Below are 12,622 nucleotides of genomic sequence, written 5' to 3'. Positions count from 1 at the left end.
GAGAGACCCATGAAGAAAGGTCAGACATTTTTCCTATACTAAGCCAAATCTGCCTCCCTGTAAATAGAAAGCTTCTTAGGAAAACCATCTAGTGATTTTCTTGCTCTGGGCAGTTTTCCAACAACTCAGAATGAATTCTCTGGGGTTTCAATCCTATGAATATGGTTTTATCTGAAGCCATTGAATCTGGGGCTTTCAGCAGCTGGTGGATGTTTCAGCATCACTTTGAATGCTCTGGGAAGGTATGCTAGCTGACTAGGGTGGAGGGCTGCTAAATTGGAGGCTGTGTGTGAATTTCTCTCTCCTCTATCTCTGTCTCTGTCTCTGTCTCTGTCTCTGTCTCTCTCTCTCTCCTCTGTCTCTGTCTCTGTCTCTCTGTCTCTGTCTCTGTCTCTGTCTCTGTCTCTGTCTCTCTCTCTCTCTCTCTCTGTCTCTGTCTCTGTCTCTGTCTCTCTCTCTCTCTCTCTCTCTCTCTCTCTGTCTCTCTCTCTGTCTCTCTCTCTCTCTCTCTCTCTCTCTCTCTCTCTCTCTCACGCACACACACACACAATGATCCTTAGAAGGAAGGTTTTCTTTGTCCCCGGGAGCCTTCTGAGAGTCATCCCTATGGCATGATGGTGACTCAGTTCTCCAACCTGTACCAGCAGAGTGAGTATGAGCACTAGAAGGACCACTGAAATGGAAAAGCTTTAAAGGTGGTCCCAGAGAGGCTGCCATTGGACTAAGACCATCAGGAGATGCATCACCTTCCAGGAACAATGCTTTGGCAGCAGAAACTCAGGAGGAGCACCTGGCCACCATGGTCTTGGGGAGAGGGAAGGGGGAGTAGGGAGAGGAGGACGCCCTAGCTCCCATGGCACTAGAGTAGAGGGGAGTGGGAGAGGGGAGTCTGCGTGGGCACAAGGTGTCCCCCAAACCATAAAAACCATTGGTCTTTGAACTCTAGACATGTTAGTGGCCTTAAACAGTGAAGTCACTAGCAACATTTGAACCCAGATCAAGTAGAACAAGTCACACCTGGGGCATTTGGTAATAACGTGTGACAGATGGCAAAGTGGGCCAGGTGTTGTGAGATCCTGGATCTGGAGCTAGAAAGGTCCTTCAAGGCCTTGAGCATCATCTCCCATTTTACAAACAGGCAAAGTGAGGGCTAAAGAACTGAAGTCTTTGCCAAAAATCATGCAAATGATAAGGAGCACAGGTAAGATTTGAACCCATGTCCCCTAACTCATAAAACAAGTGCTATTTCTACTGTATAGTGCTGGTAGGAGGTCAAGAAGGCGTCTCCTAGAGTATATGTACTAGAGCATTTAATACTCAGTAATCTAATTTTTTTCCTATTTCAACCAATTATTTAGTCATAGGAATGGGCCATTAAGCCCAGATGTTTCTCTACTACGAAAAGACTAGAAATGCTCTCAGAGAACTCTGAATTTCAGGGCCCCGGTCCAACACCCTAATTGCCTCACCTTTGTTATAGGTCTGGCTCTACATTCAGATTAGAGTACAAGAATAGAACATTCTACATGATGACTGAAATCTCCTTTTTGAGGGTGCAAACATGGACTGTGATTTCTTCAAGGAAGGGGCTCCAGGTGAATGAAATCCCTCTAGAAATGAAGATCTGGGGCAGCTGGGTGGCTCAGTGGATTGAGAGCCAAGCCTAGAAACAAGAGGTCCTAGGTTCAGACCTGGCTTTAGACATTTCCTGGCTGTGTGACCCTGGGCAAGTCACTTCACCCCCATTGCCTAGCCCTTACCACTCTTCTGCCTTGGAGCCTCTACACAGTGCATAGTATTGGTTCTAACACAGAAGGTCAGGATTTAAGAAAAAGAAATAGAAATGGAAGATCCTCCATGATTCTGCAGTGTAGACTGAGGATAACCAGCTTCCCCACTTAGACAGAGCCAGGCTATGTGAAGGGCAGGACTTAAATTGAAAAGAGAAGTCCATAAGTCAGTCAACAAACTTGTACTAAGTGCCAGGGACTGTGGCTGGGCACTGGGGGCACTGACCAAAGGGCATGAGGCGCTTCCACTCTGCTGGGAGAGAGCTGGTATGTTGCTACATATACGTGACAATTTGGGCATCTGGAATAGTTTAAAAGGTGGTGCTTGGGCTGTTGGGGAGGGAGAGTGAGGGAGACTGTCCAGCGAGGGGTCCTCCGAGTGTCCACAGACATTCTCCAGCCACTGCTGATCCAGCATGAGAAGCTACCACGCCAATTTCCACCACGGTGACTCAGTGGTTCATACTATATCATGAGGATAAGCCAGAATGTTCAAGTGGCCACTTTCTCACTCCCTGTCCTGGGAGATTTTGAGGGAAGAAGAGGCTTCTGGGTAAGGGGGGACTGGCTGCTCTGTGCCCCCTTCTGGTTGAACCTCCTTCTGTTTGGGGTTTATTCTTCCATGTTTCCTCAGGTGTGCACACAGCCTAAGGTGTGCATTGGCCACCCAGCTGACCACTGAGCTCAAGAGGTCCCAAGAGCTAAATGATGGCCAAGGATCCAATGGAGCAGTGGCTGCTAGGGCATGCAGAAGGAGCAGAGATCTCCAAGGGCAGATGGAAAGGGCACAAGAGCCCCCAGGGGGAAGGCATCCAGTGGAGATAGATTGTCCTGAGAAGAGCCAGTCCAGGGGAGCAAGGGGGCACCTTAGCCATCATCAACACCACACCTAGAAGCAAACGTGATGAAGACTCTTCAAAGTGACCCCCAGGGCCAGGAGTCAGTATCAGGCCTTTGACCACATATGTCAGCTCTAAAAGTGTGCCTTCCTACTTTGTATTTCAAAAATAATAATAGCTAGTATTTATGGAATGCTTACCAAGTGTTGGGTACCATGCTAAATACTTTACAAACATCTCATTTGATCCTCACAGCTCTAAAAGAAGTGTTATCCCCATTTTACAGATGAAGAAACTGAGGCAAACAGGTTAAGTGACTTTCCCAGGTCATATAACCAGTCAGTAAGTGTAGAAGTTCAGATTTGCACTCAGATCTCTCTGACTCCCAACACAAGAATATATCCATTGTGTACCTCCTAGCCACATGAAGGTAGCTCTACCCCAGTGAATGTACTAAGAGAGTTTGAAGGATGTTTATTCTAACTTCTCTCCTTACTAGATATTCTCAATCAATCTCTCCTTATAGAAATTAATTGATATCAACTGGTTGAAATTGCAGATGGGACTCAGGACAATCAGTGTTAGATGCCACAAGCACAGAGGGTCACCTTTAAAACTCTTAGGAGAGCCCTTGTATGCTCTTCTTTAGAACCCTAATTTTCCAGTGAGGTATAAGTGGTCCCAGATGGGCTATTCCAAGGGATTTGCTTTTTCAGTGGCAGATCAGGACACAAACCTAATCCTTCCAACTCCAAGACCCATGTTCTTGCCATGATGCCACCTCATCCAAGGTTAGAAAGTATCGGAGCCATGATTGAACCAAGGCTTGGATTTTGCAGTCCAGGACTCTTGCCATATCCATTCCTCTTGAGTCAAAGATATATTGTGTGGGTGGAGGGAGGATAACATAACATTTAGTGATTTTCCACATTAAAGGATTGGAGGGCCTGGAATATGGTATTCTGGAAGGCAAAAGAGCTCGGATTATAACCAAGAATCATCAAGCCAGCAAAACTGAGTATAATCCATTAGAGTAAAAAGTAGATACTTAATGAAATAGGAGAGTTTCAAGCATTCCTGATGAAAAGAACAGAGCGGAATAGAAAATTTGACTTCCAAGTACAAGACTCAAGAGAAACACAAAAAGGTAAATAGGAAAGAGAAGTCATAAGGGATTCAATAACATTAAACCATTTAAATGCCTATATGGGAAAATTACACTTGTAACTCCAAAGAACTTTAAAATTATTAGAATAAATAGGAGTGTATTTAGACAGAAAGCACAGATATAAGTTGTTTTTTAATTTTTCTTTATTTTATTCTAGTAACAAATTTACACATAAGTTCATAAATTTTCCAAGTTTACAGGAATCGTGCTGTTTCCCTACCCTCTTCCAGACCTGGCAAACAATTCCACTGGGTTTTACATATATTATCCCTCAAAAACTATTTCTATAATTGTTTATTTTTGTTGTGAGTTAATTTTGATGGAATGATATCCCAAAAATAAAATTAATGGGTGAAAGGGAAGAATGCACTGGGAGAAAGGGGAGGTGGGAGGTAAAATGGGGTAAATGATCTCACCGAAAAGAGGTACAAACAAACTTTTACTATGGAGGGGATGTGGGAGTAACATTTGAATTTTACTCTCATTAGAATTGGTTCAAAGAGAGAGGAACATACACATTCAGTTGAGAAGGAAAAATCTACCTTGCCCTAGAGTAAAGTAAGAAGGGAGAGAGATGAGAGGAGGAAATTTTAAAAAAGGGATGGCATTGATCAGAAGCAAAACAAGAGAAAGAAGATGTCAGGAGATGGTGGGAGGGAAGAAGAACATAGGAAAATAGACATAAGTGAAGAAATCCTGCAGAACTCCTTTTATTAACAAATATGGTGCTGATACCTAAACCAGGAAAAGCAAAGCAGAAAAAGAAAACTATAGACCAATTTCCCTAATGTCTATTGATGTAAAAATTTAAGTAAAATACTAACAAGGAGATTTCAGCAATATATTCCAAAGATCATGAACTATTTATGCCAGAAATGCAAGGATAGTTCAGTATTAGGAAAACTATCAGCATAATCGTCCAAAACAAAGACAAAATAAAAACCACATGATTATCTCAATAGATGCAGAAAAAGCCTTTGGCAAATTACAACACTAATTACTATTAAAAACACCAGAAAACATAAGAATAAATGGAGATTTCCTTGAAATGGATACATAATAGCTATATAAAACCATCAGCAAGCATTATCTATAATGAGGACAAGCTAGAAGATTTCCCAATAAGATCAGAGGTGAGGCAAGAATACTTATTATCACCACTGTTATTCAATATTGAACTAGAAATGCTACCTACGTATGGCTGACGATGGACAGCTGCATTGGGGTGTCCACAGTTGCTGATTATTTTTAAGTGTTTTTTTTAAAGATTCACAATATTTGACCATGAATGGGAAGTTTGCTAGGCAATTAATAAAATTCCAAGAAATCAATGTCTGTAGTCCATGAAGGCTGTCCTCTGCCTAGAGCAGGGGAAGTCCTTGGGACCAATGGAGCAAACTGTGAAAAGATGAATGGATTTCTGGAGTCAGAGGAATCGGCTGGGTTCAAATCCCAGCTCTAAGATTTTGGATTGGTGTGGCCAAAAGGAGAACTCCTGGACTTGGCATTAGAAAAAGCCAAAGTCAAATCTTGCCTCTAATCCTCACTAGCTAAATGACTTTGGACAAGTCATCATCTCCCTAAACTCAGCTTCCTAAGCTACAAAATGAGGATGATGGTTCCAGGATTGGAGAATTGTGAGAATTAACAGAGATGAAAAGCACTTTGCAGGAATTATGGTGCTCTCTAAAGTAAATGAAGTAGAAGAAACTCTGGGTTTGGAGTCAGTAGCCCTGAGTTCTAACCCCATGTCTGTCACTTGCTACCTATATGACTTTAGGCAAATCACTTAATATCCTCAGTTTCCACATCTGTAAAATGAAGGGATTGGGACTAAATAGGTCACCAGGCTAGGTGCTAGTAGGGGCTCTGTCATTTGTTTATTATGTCACTGTCTTTAATTAAGAGTGTGGTCAACCTTACTCAAGAAATGGACATCCCTGAAACTAGAATACGCCAGGCAGAAATCAAATGGCTCTACACGTCAGCAAGAAATAATAGACCAAAAACCGAAGCCTGAACAAATGTAGCACATCTGATATCAAAAACAACTGACCTAGGAAACAGGCCAAGCCCTCTGAAAACAACCATGATTTTATAAAAGCCTGAATAATATATTTCAAGAAAACTCCCCACATCTTTAGAACCACCTAAAAATAAAAGGTAAATTTAGAGAGAATTCACCCATCACCTCCTGAAAGGAACCCCCAAAGGAAAAGGCCCAGGAATACCATAGCCAATATCCATAGTACTTCCAGTACTGCAACAATCTAGGAAAACAAAACAAAAACAAACAAAGAAAAAAGGTCAATTACCAAGAAATTAGATAGAATCACACAAGACCAGGCTTCTGCTTTTCTAAAAGAGAGATGGACAGAAAGAACCTACAGGGTCTGAATGCAGATCAAAGCATAATTGATTTATTTTCTTTATTATTCTTGGGGGAATTTTTGGTCAGCATTTTCTTTCACAACATGGCTAATCTGGAAATGTTTTGCATGTCTGTATATCTATATCAAATTGTAGGGAGAAAGGGGGGAAATCTAGAAATTCAAATATTTTAAATGGTTAAAAAATTTTGTTTACATGTAATGGAGAAAAAATAAAAATAAAAGAGAGAGGATTTTGGAATATAGTCTTAGAAAATGAAGGCTTTTAAAATAGGAATAATTTATCCTTCAAAGCTGAATATAAATCAGGGATGGGGGTGGACCTTAAATAAGGTTTTGAATAAAGGGCTTTCAAACATTTCTTTTGAGAAGACCAAAGCTCAATAAGAACTTTGCTATGTAAACATAAGTAGGGGAAAACTTTTAAAAAATAAGTTTAGAGTAATGGGAAAGGATTATATAAGGCTTTAGTGCTAACCCTCTCATAGGAGCAAAAGAAATACATAATGCTTCAGAACCTTAATAGTCTCAAAAGTAGTATGGGGGTCAAACCAAAAAAAAAAAATAAAAAATAAAAAAACTAGAGGACCTGACAGCAAGTTGATTTTGTTCTAGTGTCTTGAAGGGGGGAAAAGAATACATTTGTATTGAAAATAAGAGATTAAATGAATCTATAAGGTCATCTAAATAGTATCCAACTTTCAAAAGAAGGGACTCGATTAGATGATCTCCAAGCTCCCCTCCACCATTAATGTTCTATGATCTAACATTCTATGTTCACAAAATTGTAGATTCTGAGTTGGAAGGAATGTCTCCTCAACAATGTACTCAATTAACACTAATACATTATTGGTGGTACTGTTGGCTGATAGAAAATTTTGGAGATCATTTTGAAACCATGTCCAAAGAACCATAATATTGTGTACACTCTTTGACCTAGCAATTCCACTAGTAGATCTATATCCCAAGGAGATCGAAAATAGGTGAAAAAGGTAAATATATATATATATAAATATATTTATAATAGTTCATATATATATATATATATACACACCCAATTAAGGGTTAACCAGTCTTGGATTAGAGACCTCTATTAAGGGGAATCCTACTATCTTCTGAAGTAATCCACTCCACTTTGGGAGGATTCTGATTGTTGGCAAATTTTCCTGACATCAAGTCCAAACTGACCTGGTTGCAACTTCTATTTCCAATTCTGCCATCTGAGGTCAAAGAGAACAAGGCTAATCCTTCCTCTACATGAGCATCCAAGGCAGCTTTCAGGTCACCCCAAGTCTTCTCTTCTCCAGGCTGGACACCCCCAGGTTCTTCATCTGGCTCCTGTAAGAGCGGTCTCCAATCCCTTGACATCCTAGTCATCCCATTTAGGGCATACAGCAGCTGCTTCACGAATAGAAAGTGCCCAGAACAGAGGACAGCGGAGTCATCATCGCCCTCCTTCTGGATGATATGCCTCCTCCAGGCTGCCTAGAACAGTAGGGATTTGGGGAGTGGCCATTTCATCATTGAACGGGACTTCGTTTTCAATCCACTAAAACTGCCCCGTCGCCTTCATGTGGCCTGAAGGCAAATGGCACCTCTCCAATTCCACTGTAATATTTTTTCCTCTGAGCACAGATTTTTAGTATCCGTTTGACCCATCGCTCTAACGTGCTGCCAGTGAGCACGGATCCTGACCTCATCACTCATTCTCTCGGTTATCCTTGCCAGCTTTACTACAAGTGATCGATTGACATGTATGTAGTCTTGGGTGCCCTTCTTCGAGTCGCTGATGAAGCATGTTAAGCGCACAGATCCAAGCATGTCCTTCAAGTACCCCCCTTCCAATTCTCATTGACCATTAATGACTCCTCTTTGGGTTTAGTCAACTAACTAGCTCCAAATGGCGCTCCTTGCCCACATCTCTCCATTTTGTCCCCAAAGATGCACAAGAGCTTTTGTGGCGGAAAGAGCGTGGCCTCTGGAGTCCGAGTAGCCTCTGACAGGTAGAAAACCAAGTAACCCCTCTGAGCCTCAGTTTGTCCATCGGTGAAATGGGGGGTTGGGCTGGCTGGCCTCCGATGTCCTTCCCAGGTCTATCTCTGGCATTCTTTTGGTGTAGCAGTCCAATGACTAGGTAAGGAAAAAGAGAATGAGGCTTCCCCGGCGTGCCCAAAGCCTAACCCAGAGTGGCACCTTGTGATCGAAAGCCTCCCTTTCATCACACGTTCTCACATTTAACCAGAAATAGACCCCAAGTGGCCGAGCCCATGGTTTGTAAATTCCATCCTTCTCGCCTTTCCGTTGGGGCGTGTGTCCCCCTGCAGACCTCTGGTCTCCCGCCCCTTCGCCACCATCACTTGCCATCCAGTTCCAGGAAGCCGGCCCTCAGGGCTCACCCATTCTCTCAGTATCCAGGGACACGGGCTATTCCGGCCAAGAGCCTAGAACTCCTTGCAGACGTTCCTGTTCCTGCTGCTTCTCCTTCCTTCTACATGGCTGGAGCATCTCCACAGTCACAAGGGACTCCGCCTTCCTGACCGTTCCCACAGGACTGCACTCTGGCTGCAGCCTGGTCCATGCCGTCGCTTCCATCTCCGACACCGAGAGTGTAAAGGCCGAACCGGGGAAAGCTGAGTTGATCTGTGAGTTCCTTGTGTAGCCACACTGGGCTCTCCTCTTTAGGCAGCTCTCCTTTTCCTCCTCAGGAGAATCACTCTGGTTTTTCCTCCAGGATTTAAATCCTAAGAGCTTCCTCCCTTCCTTCCTTCCTTCCTTCTCGGGCCAGTGGAATGCCTGGGCTTTCCTGGAATCCCCCCGGTCCAAAGCTACAGGTCAGACTAGTCCCAGCTCCCCGCCTTTTCTCTACCATGAGGCCATTGGCCTCCAAGCTTTCTGTCACTTGGCAAATTCCTCTTTGTTGCTCAGGGCTAGAATAGCTGGTCTTCTTGCCTTCTCCACTTCTTAAAGGATGAAATTTCACTAGATTCACTGAGAGCCAGAGAAGAGAGAGAGAGACACAGAGAGACACAGAGAGAAGAGAGAGGGGGGGGGAAAGAGGGGGGGGGAAGAGAGAGAGACAGAGACAGAGACAGAGACAGAGACAGAGATAGAGACAGAGAGACAGAGGCAGAGAGAGAGAGAGACAGAGAGACAGAGAGACAGAGGCAGAGAGAGAGAGAGAGAGACAGAGAGAGAGAGACAGAGATAAGAGAGACAGAAATAGAGAAGACTAAGAGAGAGGAAAGAGGGAGAGAGGAACACAGAGGAGAGAGAGAAGGGGAGGGGGAGAAGAGAGAGGAAGGGAAGGAGAGAGAGGGAGAGGGATGAGAGAGAGAAGGAGAGAGGAAAGAGAGAGGGAGGGAAAGAGGGGGAGGGAGAGAGGGAAGGAGGGAGGGAGGAAGGGAGAGAGGAAGGAAAGGAGAGAGAGAGAGGGATGGAGGGAGAGAGGGAGAGAAAGAGGGAGGAGGAAAGAAGGGAGGAAAGGAGAGAGAGAGGGAGAGAGGGAAAAGAGAGAAGGAGAGGGATGAGGGAGAGGAGAGAGAGAGGGAGAGGGATGGAGGGAGAGAGGGAGAGAAAGAGGGAGGAGGAAGGAAGGGAGGGAGAGAGGGAAGGAGGGAGGGAGGAATGGAAAGAGAGAGGGAAGGAAGGAGGAAGGGAAGGAGAGAGGGAGAGGGAGAGGGCGGAGGCAAAGAGCACTTGAGTGCGTGCCTTAATCCTTAAAAGTCCCACATAGCCCCTGAAGCCTCCTTTCATGCCAGGTTTGAGCCCTGTCTTCTGAGCAGACTCTTCTCATTTCTGCCCACATGGCCTGTAATAAGCCCACCCGACCATATTTGCTCCCTCATGGATGGATATTCTCCACCATATTGCCCCTCCTGGGTTCCTCTACTGCCACAGCTGTGTATATGTCTCTGAATAGAAGTTGCTACCCTAACATCCCCCTCCCAAAGCTATTCAAATCATTCCTGAACCACCTGCAATGGGGCCCTATTCCAGTGGTGGCTCTCATTCCCACCAGCCTCAGTGATACCCAGCGGGTTTCCTTTTCTTCCCTGGGCCAGCAGACCCTTTATTACCACTCGGCCATTCCGTAACCATCTCGGTCTAGCTCTGGGCACCATCTGCATGTTCTCTTCTTCTGATGCTGGAATGGAGAAGGTAAGTCCCTTGGAGAAGCCCCTGTCTGATTTGTCTGTGCACAGCCAGTGGATCATATGGAGTAGCCACCACCTAATGTTTATTGATTAATTCACCAACTGCAGTCGAAGGCTAGGAGGCTAGAATTGAGGTCAAGGAGATCTGAGTTCAAATGTGACCTCAGACATTTCCTGATTGCTTGACTCTGGGGAAGCTGTTTAATTTGTTTGTCTTGGTTTCCTCCTCTGTAAAATGGGATAATAGTAGCAGCTCCTCCCAGGATTGTTGTGAGAATTAGATGTTGGTGTTTCAGTTTCCTGTAAGTGCAAGCTCCTGTTTATTTTGGTCTCATTTCCATTCCTCTCCTAAGCCCCTGGGCAAGGGCATTGTCACTGGCCCACTTAGATGAATTGGATGTCCGCAGGGGCTGTTGGTGTGGCTCACGCTGTGCTGCGGTCCAGAAATGCCCAGCCGGGGTTCAGACATCGCACACTCAGCCAGCTCTGGGCACCTCGAATTTGGCTCCCCTTCTGAATTCTCTCCCTCCCCCCACCTGCCTCCGAAGGATTTGCCTGGGACTCCCTAATCCCTGGCAGTGTTTCCTCCATGCCTCTGGCAGCATCGTTTGTCCCCCCATGAATCATTAGCCTCGGAGAGCGGCTGTCACATTTGACAAGTCTCCGGAGACACTGGGCACATCGGAGATGCCGGCGGGGAAGACAATAGAACTGGCGGCTGTTTATCTGGGACTGACAAATGGCCGGCTTGGGGTCCCTGGGGGGGGGGGCCACAGCAGCTGCTGCTCTTTTCTTCCCCTGACCCTCACAGAAAGTCCCTTACCTGACAGCTCTGAGCACCCACAGCGGCTGCTTCTGCCTGAAAACGTCCAGTCCCCTGCCTCCGGCAGAAGCCTGGTGCGTAGCTCCCGAGGGCCAGAGGTCCCCCTTCCTTGGGAAAAGGAGCCCACCCCCCCCAGGAGACACCCCATTCTCACTCTCCAGGAGGGAGGCCGGGCATGACTCCTATTCAAGGTTAGGACCCTGGGCATTCCTGAAGCGGAGACCAATCATGGCCATTGCAACGGTATGGAGAGAGGAGACGGAGGACCAGAGAGCGACGAGCTGGGAGGAGGGGCTGGAAGGGACCCCAGAGGCCACCTGCAAGTCCCACTTCTCACTCTACAAGTGAGAAAACTGAACCCCAGAGAGGGAGAGAGAAGGGCTGAGGTCACACAGCCTGGAGTGTCTGAGGCAGGACTTGAACTGAGGTCTTTTATGACTACAAGTCCGACTCCCCATCCACCAGGGTCCACCAGGGTCCCCCACAGCCTCCTGAGTGGCCTTGTAAGGCCCCATCCTTTACCTGCTGAAGCTGCCTCCACCAACTGCCCGGCACTCTCTCTGCATCTGAATGGTGAGGCCAAACAGAAGCAGCCACCAGGCACCAGAGAGGTCCCCAGGACCCCCTAATTCCAAAACCACGTCTTCCCCCGGGGAACATGGGCACAGCACCAGGCTCCCCTTTCTCATTCCCTGCCACTGCAGGGGCCTCTAGCCATGATTAGCACACTGTGGACTGGCAGGCAGGTAGGCAATTAGCTAATTAGATCAGTAACCTCAACTGTCTTTACCCAGCGAACTGGAGCTACTTGTCTCTGTCTCTGTCTCTGTCTCTGTCTGTCTGTCTGTCTGTCCCTCTTTCTCCCCACCCCCCTCTCTCTGTGTCTCTCTCTCTGTGTCTCTCTCCTCTCTCTCTGTCTCTCTCTGTCTCTGTCTGTCTGTCCCTTTCTCCCCACCCCCCTCTCTCTCTGTCTCTGTGTGTGTGTGTCTCTCTCCTTTCTCTCTGACTCTCTCTCTCTCTCTCTCTCTCTGTGTCTCTCTCCTCTCTCTCTGTCTCTGTCTCTGTCTCTGTCTGTCCCTCTTTCTCCCCACCCCCCTCTCTCTCTGTCTCTCTCTGTCTCTCTCCTCTCTCTCTGTCTCTGTCTGTCTGTCTGTCCCTCTTTCTCCCCACCCCCCTCTCTCTGTGTCTCTGTCTCTCTCTCTGTCTCTGTCTGTCTGTCTGTCCCTCTTTCTCCCCACCCCCCTCTCTCTGTGTCTCTGTCTCTCTCTCTGTCTCTGTCTGTCTGTCTGTCCCTCTTTCTCCCCACCCCCCTCTCTCTCTGTCTCTCTCTCTCTGTCTCTCTCCTCTCTCTCTGTCTCTGTCTCTGTCTGTCTGTCTGCCCCTCTTTCTCCCCACCCCCCCTCTCTCCCCTCCCCCCCTCCCCCATCCCCGCCCATTCTAGCACTCTATGATCCATGT

This window comes from Monodelphis domestica, chromosome 1 (genome assembly GCF_027887165.1).
Source record: "Monodelphis domestica isolate mMonDom1 chromosome 1, mMonDom1.pri, whole genome shotgun sequence".
NCBI classification, from domain to species: Eukaryota; Metazoa; Chordata; class Mammalia; order Didelphimorphia; family Didelphidae; genus Monodelphis; species Monodelphis domestica.
Note: the sequence above shows the minus strand (reverse complement) of the source record.